The sequence below is a fragment of the Macaca mulatta genome, chromosome 5, assembly GCF_049350105.2.
Source record: "Macaca mulatta isolate MMU2019108-1 chromosome 5, T2T-MMU8v2.0, whole genome shotgun sequence".
NCBI lineage: Eukaryota > Metazoa > Chordata > Mammalia > Primates > Cercopithecidae > Macaca > Macaca mulatta.
Genome location: NC_133410.1, coordinates 35,490,116 through 35,507,544, shown reverse-complemented (window position 1 = coordinate 35,507,544; position 17,429 = coordinate 35,490,116). Strand labels below are relative to the sequence as shown.

Below are 17,429 nucleotides of genomic sequence, written 5' to 3'. Positions count from 1 at the left end.
GTGTCATGAGATTACACAGTAGGATCAAAAATGTAAAAATATGGCTTTGGGGGAAGGTTCAGTTAATGAGTCAAGAAAAGTGGCAAATGAAGAGTTCAATAATTGTGGAGAGTGAGGAGAAGAAATTAGAATTTTGGTTTACAGATAAGAGAGAAATTGAATAGATTTAAATCAGGCTGCAATGTGATGAAATCTGAGCTGCAGAGATGCAGCTGTATTAGACAACAGAGATATAAGAGTTAGGAGGCTTGAAGGTCTGTACTAAAACAGCAATAGAGCAGATGAAAGAAGGGGATGGCATGAGAGGGGTTTTAAAGTATAGTGGATAGAACTTACTAAACTTACCAAACCATCAGATTATAGGGAGAGGACTAGAAAGCACTGGAAATGCATCCATTTATTTATTTGAGAAATAAATATACTAAGAACTATGCTTAGTATTAGAATATGACTAAAATATTTAATTTAGGTGATTACATAGACTATAAAACTATTAAGGAATTTAAGAGGGACATTGGGCTTGATGGGTAGAAAATTTGTTTAATTTTAGATTTGTTGAGTTTGAGGTAACTCAGAAAAATTCCTTAGAATGTGTTTGAAGTTTAAAAATTAGAATAATATTGGTATATTTGAATGTCATCAGTAAATAAGTGGTACATGAATCCCTGGAAGTAGATTAATGGAGAATTTACCAGGCACATTTTAAGTATTGAATAAAACTGATCATGAAATGCTGCTTGATCACTTCAGCAATCTACATTTATTTCTAGATATGTGGGAAAATCCTTTCTCAGGGAAAAAAAACAAACCCAGACATTCTCTTTGTTTCATTCACATTTGCTATCCTCAAGTTTAAACTTGTTCTCTGTTTGGCTTCTTAGGAACATATAATATTTGCAAAGTGAGACCTACCACAGGCCACGCTGCATTTACTTGTTAAAACATGCATCGGCATGTTCCTGCACCTTGTTTTCCATTAATTGATGTCACTAACCACAGAAAGAACAGACATTTGCAGTCAAGACACCTCCAGAAGTTCACTGCAGAAATTCATCTGAATGGTTTTAACATTTGATTATCATCTTCATTGTAGCTACTAATTATTATGACTCCTTTTACTTTCTTACTGAGAATTCAGTGCTTCCATTGACGTTAGCTTGCAGTCTTGAATTCATACCATTATGTGGTCAAAAGACAATAGTTTTTCTTAACATTAAAAGTATTCAAGTGGATTAGATATAAAAATCAAATAGTAGGATAGTTCCTGTTTACTACCTAAAGAAATAAAAATATGCAATAGGGCTATCAATGACAGGCTATTAATTTCAAAGGAAGTGAAGACAATAAAGTTTTAAAGCGTAATGAAGAGTGCTATTTTTCATGGCATTTATAGTGGGTAGTGGCGGGTAGGTCAAATGTAAGCAAAAGAGTTATGCATGCCTGAAGTATTATGAGTCAATGTTATTAGTTCTATAATGTGATTTTATTTTCATTGAATTTCTGTAGTTGCCTACATCAGAGACTTTGGTACTTAGAGTCCAGAATAATTGTTCCCCTTTTGAACATTCATATTGAATGTCTGGTCATCTTTTGTCTGTTTAAGATAAACTCATGCATTTGGATGATGAGTGGATGGAGAAGGAAAATAAATTGTTTTCTTTTTGTTGTGTTTTTGTTTTCTTTAGTAACTTTTGCACTAGTAAAATATAAATTATACATTCAAATTTTTAATGTGCTTATCAATTTTAAAATGTTTTCAAAGACCAAGTGGTAAAAATCAAAGCTGCTAACACTTCTGATTAAACAAAGTAGATTAGATATATATTCCATATCTGATTTCTAGCTAGATGCCCTGGAAAGGATAAAACGATATACAAATCCCAAAAGATAAAGAAAATGGGTGATAATAGACAAAAGATGTCAATGAACTCCTGGAAGACTAAAAGCAGATGGGCAAGTAGTAAATAACCAAACAGAGCTGAAACCTAAGCACCCAGACAGTGGAAAATAGGTGAGTTCTTGTCACAGAATCTCAGCAGTTCCTGGAATTAGAGACAGTTAGGACCTCTGAAAATAAAGGTGAACTTAGGGCTGTAAACAGGTGTTTTTGTTGAAACTCTGTTTGGAGAGCAGGTAGATTCCTAGAGTCCTCTCTTCTGCTCCAAAGAGCCAGGCAACAGTCTCTCTCCCACCCATCAGAAGCTAGAGACTTCCTCTATGAATAAATGGGGGCAGCAAAGCTCAGCAGAGCAGAGAGCTGGAGGGGGTGCTATGCTGACAATGAGGTTAAGTGAAATTCTACAACGTTAAACTATGAGATCCCGCTCTATTCTTCTGCTCAACTCCAAGAACACAGGCTGGGAAGCATAACCTCCCAGGCAGAAAACGCAAAGTTTCCTCCACGGAGTAACTGAACACTCCATGAGAAAAACCTACTGACAGTGAAACTTTCAGTGTCCCTCTCCCTATTTCCAACCCCAAAAGCCTGCTCTGCCCCCGTCAGATCATCCACAGTGAAGCTCCACATCATATAAAGATTCCAAACTAGGCTCTTCATGCCTCACTTTAAGTGGAATAACAACCAAGGAGGTCGGGCATTTGAAAAAGCCTCTAATATAAAGCTAGAGACTAAAGTAAACAAACACAACTAAAGAACTTGGGGGGAAAAAAACAGAACTTCCCTGTGTTTACAGAGAAGAGAAAATATCAAATGAATCTATAATTAGCATGTTCAGAGTCTAGGATAAGAAAAAATAATGCACTCACAAGTCAAGAAAATATTTTCTTTAAAAGGGGAGCATTACGGCAATGAGAAAAGACTCACAAAAATTAAATTATGATAATAGAATTTTCTTAATATGGGAAAGAAAAAGCGGTTTAGTAAATTCCCCAAAACATCAAACAAAAAGACAAAGAGATGGACAATAGGGGTAAAATGGAGGTTAAGAAAATTAAAGGTTAAATCCAAGTGGTCCCACTAATATGAGTTCTGGAAAGAGAAAACAGAATGAATGAAATTATCAAGGAAATAATATAGAAATATTTCTCAGAATTAAAGTATATGATATTCTAGACAGAAAGAGCCCAGAACAGTATATGCAAAAAATAATCATAACCAGTCATATCAAATTCACACCAAGGATCAACATTCCAGTAGCCTCCAAAGAGGGAAAAAACTGTCACATTTAAATCAAAAGGCACTGAACTTCTCAACAGCAACACTAAGACCTAGCAAATAATAAGTGATTTCAATATTCTGAGGGAAACCTCTTTCCAATTCAGGATTCTTTTTCTGCCAAAAAATCATTCAGATGTGCAGAGAAAGAAAGGGCATTTTCAGGTAGGCAAATGTCAAACGATTTATATCCCGTGTACCCATTTTTGGGAAGCCACTCACATGAACTCTATCACAAGCAACAGAATGACACAAGAAAAACGTAGACATAGGAGTCAGGAACTGGAAAATCCAGCAAAAGAGAGAGAGCTAAATCAAATGCTTTAAATGATGTCCCAGAGCAACAGCAATGCTGTGGTCCTAGAAAGTCCCCACTCCAGACTGCAGCAGTCACCTGAGTGCTTCAGAAGTCTGTCTGCAAGCAGAAGAAATTGAACTGACAAATTAGCTGATGTTTTAAACATTTTAAGAGAAATTTTACAATTCTATTAGAGAATTGAGGACAAGAATTGTTGATAACTTAGCAACAGAAACGAAAGACAATTATTAAAACCAGCAAAAACTAAATTGTAAAGAAAAGGATATATAATTATAGTGTATCGTATAGTTCTGTTATGAATAATATTGACATAGCCACAATAATAAAGATGTCCATAATTACTTTAAAATAAAAAGTGTCATATATGTGTATTATTAGGATGGGCATAGGAGGCATGTACACAGAGAATGTATATAGCAGCGTGGATACAAGAGAGCAAAAAGTCTTATTTCTACAGCAGGAAGTCAAATATTTAAAAATAAATCAAACATTTAACAACAAAGAAAAACTATTAGGAATCTGGAGGTAAGTGCCAGAAGAAACTTCCAAAAAGTTTAATGTGATTGCCTCTGGGAAAAGGCATGGGAAGGAACTAGGCAACTCCTGACTTCCAGGAGCTAGCCTGGCACCACCAGCAAAGCCCCGGGGTTGCTGTCAGCTGTCCTGGTACTCACAGGTAGGTGTTAGCATTCTGTTGAACATTAAAAAAAAAAAAAAAAAAATCACATGACATCATCTACTACGATGGATCAAAACAAATTGAAGATCACTCTACAATCATGTCTAAACACATGAGCGTTGTTTAAGCCACAAAATACAAAACATTCCTCTCTCTCAGCTAATACGAATGAGGACTGTTTCTTAACAATTGCATCTTTAGCATTACTCTAGTCCGCCCTCTCTAAAGATAAGATTTATTGAGATAGCCAATCACAGATCATAACCACTTTTAGATAGCATCCAATTCAGAGCGGGAAACTTCCGTCGGTTCACCCAACCAAAGCCCAAATCCTGTTATAAGTCCCTTTTAACATCCTTTACCTGAGACACCACTGGATTCTCTGTGGTGTGAGTGTTCCCTCAATGAAATGGGTAATGAGTCCTGCTTATTCAATTACAGGTGTGCTGCTGATGGCATTATGCTTGAGGACAATGACAGACGCTCAGGTACTTGGGGAGGGAGAAGGGCAAGCTGCAATGATCTGTTGCTTTTCTTTCAAGTTGTTGTTCATACTATATGATTTTTTAAAACTATATGTGTTATGTTACTTTGATATAAACTAAATTCGGATGTTAACAATGAAATAAGCCAAATGCTGCATTCCCTAGGGATCCTTCGATGGTGATATTAAGGTTGACACAACGCATCACTTCAAGTGGGTTACATCAGATCAGCAAACATACACTCCACTGAGTTTGTAAGAAGTAATTCACCATTTGAAAATGCTTGGAATTTGGTGGCACATGCTCAAGAATGAACTCAAATTTAAAGCAATCAAATGAACTGGGCATGAATTTCAAACAGAGGTAGAGTAACTACCACCTGGTAATGGCTTAATATCAAATACTTCATCTGGATCACAGAGCTCTAGATACAGCAGAAGGTCAACAAATGTTTGATGATTAAGACAATGTTGAAATGTAATAAACAATTCACACATTCTTTTAAGAAAATCATGTCATTCTCCCACCTAGAAAATAATTAATAAAATTCCTTAATATCACAAAATATGTGATCAGGTTCAAATTTCCAATTGTCTCTCAAAAGCCACAATTATTTTTACACAATTTTTAAGAAGTAGGTTCCAAATACAGTCCTCAAAGGCAACTAAATCTCTTTTAATAATTTTCATATGAATTATGACAACTGAAAAATGTATTAAAAACATATTATATGCCAACAATGGAGAAATTTAATTATAGGCTAGAAAATTATCTTTCATTTTTGTCATTTTTATGTGGATGAGGAACAGAGGTAAAGGAATTAATTCGAAAGAAGTCACCAAAATTGAAAAGTCAGTAGACATATTTGCAGAGATATTTTCATTCCTTTGTGTTTAAGTAAATTCTTTACTATTCCATTAAAGTAGTTATTGATTTTGAGATGTTTTGTTTTACATAGAAGTTTAGTATTGAAAGTTCTTGGGCCGGGCGCGGTGGCTCAAGCCTGTAATCCCAGCACTTTGGGAGGCCGAGACGGGCGGATCACGAGGTCAGGAGATCGAGACCATCCTGGCTAACACGGTGAAACCCCATCTCTACTAAAAAATACAAAAAAATAGCCGGGCGAAGTGGCAGGCGCCTGTGGTCCCAGCTACTCGGGAGGCTGAGGCAGGAGAATGGCGTAAACCCGGGAGGCGGAGCTTGCAGTGAGCTGAGATCCGGCCACTGCACTCCAGCCTGGGCGACAGAGCCAGACTCAGTCTCAAAAAAAAAAAAAAAAAAAAAAAAAAAAAAAAAAAAAAGAAAGTTCTGCATTCACTACGTAAAGAAAATGGTTTGGTGTGAAGAACTGAACTAGAACTGAAAAGTAATTATGAGTATTCAATTATTTGGTTAACAAAAGCTCCTTCTTAACACCATGAATGGCCTCTGAAATTAACATCAGTGTTTTGGATTACAGCTTTGCAACATGTCTCTGTGAGTCACTGTTGTGTTTGTAAAGATTATGATTCTTTATACAGTCATGGGCCTGTGACATGAAACCAGTGAAATAAATTTTCATGAAACCAATGAAATAAAAACTAGACAGTTTTATCTTCTGTCAAAATCTTCTGAGACAGATGTTAAAATGAGGGTGTGCCAGATGCATTGCTACAGTATACTTTATGGTATCATAGTATTTGGAATGTGTTTCTGTGCCATCTTCATTGCTGGACTTCTACCAGGATGTGACTAGTGATTTGAGAAGTAGTTCTGAAAAAAACAAAGAAGAAACACATGAATTAAAAAGAGTTTTTAAAAAAGAGGACAAAGAAAAGGTCTCATATGTTCTGACATTAACATATTCCTCCCAAATCACTTCCAGGTTCTCTGTTTTACTTCTGGACAATCATAACACAATTCATCAATTAAATGTGACTGTCCTATTTTAGATCTTACCTCCTTAAAAAGTCCTTTCTACCTGCACTCCATGACATCTCTTAGAGATGTCGTACACTCATCTCTTTGAATGTTGAATTGTCAGCAAAAATATCCCTCGCACTGTAAAAATAAATTTGCAAGAATCAAATTCTTCAGCATAAACTCAACACTCAACATCAAGAAAAATCTATCTTGAAGTAGGGAAACGATGCAAAAGAATGCCTCATTTGTTGCTTTTTAGAAATATTTGAGCTCTTCCAGCTAAATGTGCATGAGCTGAGAATACCTCAGGAGATCATAGTGTTCATCATTACTAGAAGGATGACATTGTACACAATGAGCCTTCAAGAGTCTTTGTTTCTCACATATATACATGTGGGTATATATACCCATATATATATCTCTCATATATATATATAGGTATTAACCATGTCCAGTATCAGAAGAGAAAATATTATCAATCTTCTTTTTTACATTACTTTCCCTCATCATTGTTCTTATCACCAGGTTCAGGGACATTCTAGAACCTCAGTGAGTGGCAATGAGTGGGAGGAACAGCCATGGCTGGACCTAGGCTAGCATGTTCATTATGAAATCATCACTGGCATCTCCTTTCTGGCCATGTTTCCCATCCAACTACCCCTTTCAATATACCTTCCAAGTTACTCTTTATCTCTTGCTGCTTTGCGTCATCTGTCAAAAATTACCTGAATAAACCCACTTTCATTAGAGTCTTGGCAGGTGTTGAGTCTCCTCATCAGCATTATTTGATGATGATGATGATGATGATTATTATTGTTATTATTGAACAGAGTCTTGCTGTGTCGCCCAGGTTGGAGCGCAGTGGCACAATCTTGGCTCACTGCAACCCCTACTTCTGGGGTTCAAGCGATTCTCGTGCCGCAGCCACCAGAGTAGCTGGGACTACAGGCATGCACCACCACACATGGCTAATTTTGTAATTTTAGTAGAAAGGGGGTTTTGCCATGTTGGCCAGGCCGGTCTCAAACTCCTGGACTCAAATCATCCACCCACCTCGGCATCCCAAAATGCCAAGAGCCACCATGCCAGGCCCTATTTGAATTTTTAAAGAGTGAATCTGTAATAATAAAACCTGAAGCTTCTATGGGATGCCTCTCCAGGTGCATCTCAGCCTATGTGTTAGGTTTGTATGTGAAATGATATCATTAGGAGCATTTGTTTTCAGTACTGTCAGAAATACATAACTACTAACTGTTTCATTTCTTAATTCAGAATTAGCTGTAACAGTCCAAGGAAGCTGCATTTGATTTTTTAAAATTTATTTTAACTCCTTGTGATAAAAATGAGAGCAAGGGTGAATTAATTTCTATCCTAGTGGAGAAGTCATTTTTGTTAGGACAGAGATTGTGCTACTGTTTAAAGATGTTATTGCAGTTACTGGCAGACCCAGATAACAGCTCTGATGTAATCCCAGATTCCCATATTGAATTAAATCTGATTTGGGTTATTTAGGTCACATATTGAAGAAATGCCCTTTCCGTGTCATTTCTCTGTAAATAGTGGGTGTCCTTTGGTTTTCTCTATAATATACATTTATTTTTGGAGCTCATTAAACAGGTTAGGCAATTTAAATAGGTCTAGTCAGTAGACAGGAGTTAAAGCTGAGGATAGAGAAACTCTCTGTGGTATTATCTAACACACAAGATGAGGGTTGTTCTTAATTCTTGGCTCCTACCTACAAAAGCACTGAAAGAGCCATTTGAAAATAAGGTCTTAAAATCAGATCCATACTTGAAATGAAAAAAAAAAAAAAAGACTTATCACCTTTTATATTTGCATTTCTTAGGAATATTAATTTTGTTTTAAAAGCAAAAGCTTTAATAGATAGTGGATGTTATAAGAGCCATTTTGTCCAGGTGGGGGTGAGAGTAAGGAAATTTGAGCTTAAATAGTATAGTACAATTTGTTTTCCCCATCTCTCGTCTCATAACTGCTTTTGCTGCAAATACGTGGTTGCAATCACTTCTTAATCTTAAGTCAATCTGTATTTTTGAAAGTCTAAAATAAACTGCGTGCTTAGGAGTTAACGATCTCATTATACTTCAGTAATGGTGCCATATGAATTCATGTGATTATACAGGATAGTACAATAAAGTCAGAACCTCTGATGGGAAGTGGCTTCCTTGTGGCTTGAAGGAGTTAATTCCTCAGTGTCTCAATTATGTTCTAAGAAGGACCGATGGTACTAGGAAATATATGCCAGAATGTTCAGTACTAGAGGACTTCTCTTATTTCAAAAGTACAAGACTAATAATATATTCACTCATGGAAGAAACTGTTTGGGCTCTTTTAAAAACCACAATTTCATTCATTAAATTTTCAAAATGTTAAAGATACCTTAGAATAGTAAAAAGGAATAATTTCTAAAAAACTGATGATTACTAATTGAATATCTGGACGTACAAGGAGCCCTCGGATTATATTTTATGAAATAAGATGTAAGATTTTAAGATATGCATTGTCAACATATTCAAAATAATTTTATTTAAAAACTCTAGATTTTTTTTTTTTTAAACAGACTTTCAAATATTTTACTGTATGTCACTTGGTCTCATTTCAGCAATAAGATCTAAACTTAATACCTGGAGAATAATCTCAACATTCAAAGATAGCATGAGACATGCCATAAATTAAACAACAACAATAACAAAAAAAAAGCAAGAAAATATCTTCAGTATGCTTTTTGAGAAGAGGTAATTCACACGAGGACTATTTATGAGTAAATTAGGTTGTTATGATGACTTTTTAATGCAAGTTGGAATTCTTGTTCTGGTCCAGAGAGATAGTCATGTGTTTGAATGACCTTGAAGACCGCTTTTTTGAGCCATTACGTAATCCAGCAGCTGTGGCAATGCCCTTTTCTGAGATACACAAACAAAGAAGCAAACTGGAATAGACAAGTGAATTCTTGAGAAAGTTTGCACATCTCCATGTAGCTATGTGTGTAGAGCATCAGCCTCCATACAACGTTAACTGTTTTCAAATGATAGTGGTGATGCCCAACCTGCAGTTTAGCTGTGAGATTTGGGTCAGTAATTGATGTCACAGCCCATCTAGGGATAACTTCAATCAACATCACCGGTGAGCCATGAATAGTACAAACAGCAAGTAAAGATCATCAACAGTAATCCACTACAGGGAAACCAAATGTATTACCAAATCTCTGCTGGCTAAAAATGAGCAGTTATTCTCTGTTATAACTACATATTACAGAGAATAAAAGCGCTAAAGTGAGTCATTTGTCCATCAGGCAATATATAGTGTTTATTGTATACTAAGCACTGTTCTAACCTTGTAAGTGGCTTAAATAGTTTTTCTCTCTGTGGATCTTAAAAATCTAGCTGGAGTGATTAAACTTGCATTTAATAAAGACCAAAGAAAACTAAAAATGTACATTCAAAAGAAGAAATGAACAATGTATAAAACAAGTTGTTTAAAGAATGCATGAAATAGGCAAGAAAGCAATGGAAACACAACAAATAGATGTCAAATATTAAAAACTCGAGATGTCCTCAAATGCAACTTCAAACTGTTGCATAGACCTCAATTTGAGGAAAGAACGGGGGAATCACAGCTGAACTAATAGTGCAGCAGTCAGGAGAACTTCACAGTGAAACCAGCCCCAGGGATGTAGCCACAGCCTCGAAGCTGTTTGTCTCCGTCAGCTGGTTACACCGAGCACATCCTGTTTCCATGGGGACAAGAACTGGGAAGCAGCCATATCTTGAACTTAAAAGAAAGAAAGAAGGATCTTCTGGGTTATGTACCAACTTATTATTAATGATGAGACATTCTTTTGCTCAGTCCTTGAATTTCTCATGCTGGTGGATTTAGTTTAATTTGGTTGACTCAGAGAAGACTTTGTGGATGTGAATGTGAATGAAAATGCAAGTTTTTCTTTTTTTTTCTGGCCTACAATGTGTAAAACATGAAACAAACAATTTTACTCCCGCCTGCTCCTTCTCTAGATGTTCCTGGGATTTTTACCTCTCCTGTATATTACTTGCTAAAGCAACTTTTCCCCTATGTTTACTCTCAAATGATTTTTTTTGAATACAAAAAGGAGAAAACAATGGAAGTATATATTATCAGATAATTACTTCTAGCCCCTTTCAGCCAAATCTTGAGATTTGAAGTTTGGATCCTTTACACGTCTTCAGAAAAGTGTTTTATGCTGTGGCTGATTGCATTAACTACACAAGATACAGTTTCCTTTGAAGTTTTGAAACATACATCTTTTGGACAGCCTCAATATTAAGGTAAAATATAGCTTATAGCACTTCATAAGGTCAGGCTCAAAGGACTTCTCACAAGTAGACAATTCTATTTCAACAGTTTTGAAGAAAACAACAGCAACCACCGTAAACGGCTAAACAAAACATCAGAAATATAACTAGTATCAGTGGCATCTAAGTATACATACAGAGTTACACACACATTCCATCATAAATTCCGTGTGTTATAGAGAAATAAAATTCATCCATTTTGGTGAATGCTAATAATTCCCAATTTCGACACTAAGCTGATCAAGATAACAGAAAAGCTTGTTTATTTAATGAATGTTCACTAAGCATTGATTATGTGCTTTCACTTTTGTGTGCCTACTCTTTTAGGCACTGAGAAGAAAAGTTTCATTTCTCAGGCAGCTGAAATTAAAGTATGTATCTTATATCCTGTTTGTGTAGGTTAGCCTACATGACACGGCTAGCTAGCTAACTATGTTAGTTGGACTTAAATAAACACATTTCTATTGCTATATAATCTGCCCATATCATATAATTTTGTTTGGATATCAAATTAATGCTACAGGAAAATACATACTCAACCTGTTGCAGCATGCAAGGACTATCTGATATTTCACAACAAAGTTAATGCCAAGGTGCTTCAGATAGTATTGCTCTATCATGACTGCTAGAATAAAGTAATTGGTAACAGTTATGCTTGAAACAAAGCAACTTGTTGTATTGCTAAATAGTTACTGAGTCTATTCTGTTGTTGTCAAGCTTAGAATCTTTTTTTTGCACAGTATATACCAAAACAGTATGTTTTTAAGCTGGTTATATAATAGTTTCACAGAGCTACTATAATGACTAAGAAATCGTAGATGCTTTTGTTTCATTTTTTTTTTCCCAAAATGAATTAGCTCTTTTGACTGGTTAAGGATCCATTTTCATGACATCAGACCACTGAATGGAATTTTGAGTTCTTAGAACTTCAAAAGCTTCATTATCTGATGTAATATTCAAATCTAATTTGAAAGGAAATGCTTCATTACAGTCCATGTCCTCAGAATGCCTTTGTAAAGAGAAAAGAGTTAAGAAACTTCCTCTTGCATACTCACTTCTTATTGTCATTCTTGAATGTGTTCTCCTATGGTAATTAGATGTTTAAATGTTGAAATAGAGTAAGAGTAAACTTAGAAGAAATCATACAATTCCAGAGCTGGAAATGATCCCTTAGGTCTTCGGAGTCCAACCCTCATATTTTATGAATGGAGATACTGAGGGAAGAGTTAGCTGGCTCTCGTGATACTACAGACCCACATCTGTAACCGATCAGCTTCGTGTTCCAGTGCTATTACCTGATACAAGTTAAACAAAAATATTAATTCCTTTAAAAAGCTATGAGATGTAAATTCACATGCTTGCTTGAATTGAAACTATTAAATTTTTCACAACTCCCTTCAGTATTCTTTCTTCTTTTGTTCTTTTTTTAGAGATGAGGATCTTGCTTTGTTGCCCAGGCTGGAGTGCAGTGACACAGTCATAATTCACTGCTGCCTCAAATTCCTAGGCTCAAGTGATCTACCCACCTCAGCCTCTTAAAACTCTGACATTACATTCTTAAGGCACGGCACCTGGTCTGTTTATTTCTAAAATGTCTTCAGTGATTTGTAATCATGGTTTGGGCACAGTAAACATTGATATATATGTACATATATAATTTATTTAAAATTTTATAGCCTACTTATTTCCATCCCCTCTAAAAAATCCAACTATTTAAGCTTACCTAAAATAAACTCACAAACAATATGAGTACTACTAATAAAGTTTTAAAAATAAAAAATTTTACAGGGAAAAGAGAAAAAGAATTACTAGGAAAGAGGAAACATCATTCTTAAGCATTGAACTTCACACTGAGTTTCCCGGCCATCAAGGCAATGGCAGAATAAAATGTTAGTCCCATTTTTAGATGAAAAGAGGTATAAGGCCGGGCGCGGTGGCTCAAGCCTGTAATCCCAGCACTTTGGGAGGCCGAGACGGGCGGATCACGAGGTCAGGAGATCGAGACCATCCTGGCTAACACAGTGAAACCCCGTCTCTACTAAAAAAAATACAAAAAACTTAGCTGGGCGAGGTGGCGGGCGCCTGTAGTCCCAGCTACTCGGGAGGCTGAGGCAGGAGAATGGCGTAAACCCGGGAGGCGGAGCTTGCAGTGAGCTGAGATCCGGCCACTGCACTCCAGCCTGGGTGGCAGAGCGAGACTCCGTCTCAAAAAAAAAAAAAAAAAAAAAAGAAAAGAGGTATAAAACATTTCTGCCAGGGAGAGAAAAGCGGAGGTAGCTGGGAAAGACTTGGTTTGACCTCGGTTGAAGAAGAAAAAGAGGAAAGAAAGAAATGAAGGAAAGGGAAGGAAGGAAGGAAGGAAACAAGGAAGGAAGGAAAGAAGGAAACAAGGAAGGAAGGAAGGAAGGAAGGAAGGAAGGAAGGAAGGAAGGAAGGAAGAAAGGAAAGAAATTTGAATGGAAGCATTTTAGATGGGCCCTGCAATTTTAAGGAATGATCACCCTAGCCATCAGGTACTGAATTACAGATGATTTTAGCATCTAGATCTTTATGTAATGGATATTAATATAATAAACAAGGGTCTCCAAAGGAGGCTTTGAAAAAGTATCAAAATGTCTTCCTGGTTCTTATATTGAATCCAGTGAAAGCATTTGAACATTAAACTGTCCTCCTGGGAAATAATTTTCTTTTAGGCAATAGGATACTAACTTAGCATATTCTTGATCATCTCAATGGAAGCTGAAATAGAAGATAAAGCAATGCAAGAAATGAAGATTAGCTTATCCTTTATATATTATATATATCCTTATTCATATATTAGATCAACTATGCTTTGGGCCAGAATAAGTGTCAATCCAATCAATGTTGCATTATATACAGTGAGGTGAAGAGTATCTTCACCTACTCGGATTTCCTGGAACTTGGAAAAGGTTGCAATATTTTCTTGGATACTCTTTCATAGATAACTTCACTGTAGACAAAAGACTAGTGGAAATGAGTGAGAACATAGGCATGGAACAGGAAAATTTCCATGGATGTTCATCTGTGTGGTCTCAGGACAACTGGATTTTACCATTCTAAGTACAGAACTTTCCAAACATAGCCTGGCTTCTGTTAGGGAAGGCAGGGTATGTGAACTATGAGTGTAAACTCTATATAAAGAAACTCTTATTTTGAAACTCTATGTAGTGAAAAAAAGGTCTAGAATTAGCACCCAGGCAGTTTTGTTGGTCTAATCAAATTACAGATGTCAATTTTTCTAAATTAATTATTTGTTTATTAACTTTCCTTTTTTTTCCCTCTTTGGTGCTAGACCTTATTTTCTTAGTATGCTAACATTTTTTCTTTCACAGTTGTGTTTATCCATGTCATCCAAGAAGGAAATAGCAGTACCAGATTAAACGTGTAAGAAATGTATAATGGGAATGGCAAGGGAGAGAAAAGGGGAGGGAGCTGGGAAAGGCTTGCTCTGACCTTGGTTGAAGAATAAAAAGAGGAAAGGAAGGAATAAAGGAAAGAAGGAAGGAAGCAAGGAAGGAATTAATTTGGGTGGAATCATTTTAGATGGGCCCTGCAGTTTTAAGCAAAGATCAACAGAGCCATCTGGGAGGCCTCAAGCCAAAAATCTCTACTCTCAATGGACTTCTGGGTTTCCCAGCAACAAACCTGCCTTGGTCACTGCCACACCCAGACATTGGCTGAGAGCCAAGAAGTAACTGTGGTCCTAAAGCAACTGAGGCAATGAGTTTCAGAGCTTAGCAGCTAGAGCTATTGGTTAGTTACACTCTCAGCAGTCAGGGGTCCAAGATGCACATTCTCATGGCAGCCACAGTAATATACATATTATTGCTCTAATGCACCTTGAGCAAGTTAATCATATTACTTCCCCCTTTTGTCTGTTTGTTTAATATATAATAATTAAAATCATTTTTTGAATATTCACTAGGTGACAGTGTTAAAAGCTTTTCATGCATTATGTCATTTCATCTTCTCAAATACCCTGTTATGATTCTCATTTTACAGATTACTTAGTTCATTTTCTTACACGAACAGGCTATGATACACTATTACATTATCTTGGTAAAACTAAGAACTACATTTCCCAGAATCCCCTCACCTATATAGTCCCTTACCAATATAGAGTTAGCAAACAGAAAAGCTTGCAAAAGATTTGAAAATTGGAAGTGATGCAGCAGACAATAGTCTGTGAAAGCTGTTTTGCAGTCTGAGGAGGTAATGGATAGATTAGTGGTGCTCAGTAGATTCCAGTGTGCCTTCATTCTCTGCTCTGCTAGGTCTTCCTCCAGCCTACTGGCCCTAAAGATCAATGCTGGCCTCAAGACATACTTCCAGACATTTGGCTGTGGACCCCTAGACTTGTTGAGTTGGTCTGTGCAGGGAGCACTTCCTATGGGTTCCCCTTTGTGGCTCAAATTTAGCAACTGAATATACTCAGCTTCTCAGATTAGCTCCTTGCTAATTTCTTTTCTGATCCTTTAACTCCTCCTCCCACACCTTCTAGTTCCTTCTACCATTGTATAAAGTCTAATTCCTATAATGAGTCCTTATTCCTAGAACATACAGGGACTTTCCTCCTCTGCCTGAACCTTAACTGATATAGCACCAGTGCAATAAACATCTGTTGAAGGAATAGGCAATTTAGGCCTAGCCCAGGGACTGAGATCTATGCAGTTTGGACTCAGAGACCAATATCCTCTATTTTGGATTAAAGCAAGCAGAATTCATTTGTTTCAAATACCAAATGCGTGAACGAAATTTGACCAGAAGTTATTGAAATTAAAATAACTCACTTGTAATGTGAAGTACCTCATTTGTAGTTTCTCAATGTAATAATTCATCCTACTGTTTCACAATGTGTGATATGTAGAGCCAAAATTTTGTTAAAAAATTAAAAGAGCATGAGCACCTACAAATGTACCTGGATGAGACTTGTGATTTTTGCATCCTAGAAAGCAGAGGATAGAAACAGGGATTATCAGTCAAGCTCCTAATATTAAATAATGTCTACTGTGCCTAAAATTGCCTGTAAAATGTATCTTCGAGATGCTCAATTAAGTTATTCAATATTATTATGTAATTTAAGAGATCCCACCCCACCCCTGCGCTGCTTCAACCAGATCTGTATCCGTTTCATCTATTTTATTTTCATTTCCTCTGAAGATTTTGTTTGAACAAATAAGTCTTCTTTCTCCTTTTCCTTTTTTTTTTTTTTTTTTTTGAGACAGAGTCTTACTCCATCACCCAGTTGGAGTGCAATGGCGTGATCTCAGCTCACTGCAAGTTCCGCCTCTTGGGTTCAAGCGATTCTCCCACATCAGCCTCCCAAATAGCTGGAATTACAGGTGCCTGCTACCACTCCTGGCTAATTTTTGTATTTTTTTTTTTAGAAGAGACAGGGTTTCACCATGTTGGCCAGGCTGGTCTTGAACTCCTGACCTCAGATGATCCACCTGCCTTGGACTCCCAAAGTGCTGGGATTACAGGTATGAGACACTGGGCCTGGCTGAACAAAGGAGTCTTCCAATATAAAAATACTTTCAAAACCACTAGAATTGATTCTCCAGATGTGCTCAGATTTATCTATGTCCAAAAATGAAAATATCTAAGTTTCAAGCTGAGACCATTACTACAAATATAAAATATACTCACGTAACCCATAACGCTTAGGATTCTGTATAAAAATTTCTGTATTAAAATTCTGTCTAAAAATCCAAGTTTTTATAACATTTAGAAAAGTATAAATTTCCTATTTATTTGTTGAAGAGTATCACTGTGTTTACATGATCTCCTAAGAAATATAAACCTACACTTTTTTGAAATTGTATTGGTGGGTCCAGTGAAGTTGTTAGTTACATTTGGTGCTTCTTGAAGGCTCCGGAATTCAGGAGAATGTTCATCAGTTAAAAATATCATAAATCAGAACTTTTGAATTTTACGAAATGAGAAAATTAAGAAACACTGACTTTCGGAGATTCTAAGACATTGTACTTTGTATTAATAAGCATTAGTAAGTAAATGAAAGTAACTAAGAGTTATACCTGATGTAAATGACGAGTTGATGGGTGCAGCACAGCAACATGGCACAAGTATACATATGTAACAAACCTGCACGTTATGCACATGTACCCTACAACTTAAAGTATAATAATAATAAATAAATTAAAAATAAAAAAAAAATTAAAAAAAAAAAAAAAAAAAGAAGTAAATGAAAATTACGTATGAAGGGATTTAAAAGCTCTCTAGTACTAAACAAGAGAGATGTAGTTATTTACAGTGCTCTTCCCAAAGTGAATACATGGAAAAATATTTGACAAGGTAAAAAAATAAAAGAGAGATGAAAATACAGAAAATGAAATTAGAACTCTATATAAGTGGAAGCCGTATTAAGGGGCTCTTTTTAATTGACTAATTTTTCTAGAGTGGTAAATTCCCTATAAGTTAGTGTTTATTAGGTAAAGTAAGCAAAATGTGGGAAAACAGTCTTCAACATTGAGCCATTTGC

General features: G+C 36.2%; 1 protein-coding gene across 1 annotated transcript in view; it reads right to left on the bottom strand.

The window, feature by feature from the left end:
* Positions 1-5,314: 5,314 nt before the first annotated feature.
* Positions 5,315-17,429, bottom strand: part of LOC144340941 (uncharacterized) — a 31,298-nt gene continuing 19,183 nt past the window's right edge. The window contains exon 6 of the mRNA XM_078002575.1: positions 5,315-6,410. The gene's annotated coding sequence lies outside the window, so the exon portion shown is untranslated. The remainder of the gene's footprint in view (positions 6,411-17,429) is intronic.